The following is a 549-nucleotide window of genomic DNA, read 5'->3' as shown; positions in this document are numbered from 1 at the left end:
CAATGGTTTCCACTTCTACAGCGCACCTTCGGTATTCTTCGGTATTGCGAAAATTTACGTGACTTACAGAACAATAGATTACGCGAGCAATGCGGAAAAGGGAGATTTCGCGAGCGAGCGCAAAACGTCGCGCGACAATCTGTTAAAATCATACTTATAATATGATACTTTCCCGATAGCATTGGCCGATAATCCGGGATAACACCGTCGTCGAGAGCCTATGGGTCTGATCCTTGTCTCTCGCGATCGATTTAATGTATGCAAATTGCCGCGGCTCTCGAGATATTACCGGGATTAGATCAACGAAATGTAGATTACGACGATGTCGTCGAGCCCGCGTAAACCGATCTCTCGAATTTGAAAAATTCTTTCTCTTCGTTTCTTTTTTTTTTTTTTTTTTTTTTTTTTTGTTTTTTTTTTTTTTTTGCTCCAAAAGCAATCGTTGTCCGAAAATTCGTGTATTACTTATCTGCACGTGCGTCCGCTCTCACTTTTTCGCAAAAAGCGATCCTTGAAAATTTTCAGATTAAAATAAAATCGCACCGTAAA

Source organism: Pseudomyrmex gracilis, unplaced genomic scaffold (genome assembly GCF_002006095.1).
Source record: "Pseudomyrmex gracilis isolate BER0280 unplaced genomic scaffold, ASM200609v1 scaffold_54, whole genome shotgun sequence".
NCBI lineage: Eukaryota > Metazoa > Arthropoda > Insecta > Hymenoptera > Formicidae > Pseudomyrmex > Pseudomyrmex gracilis.
Note: the sequence above shows the minus strand (reverse complement) of the source record.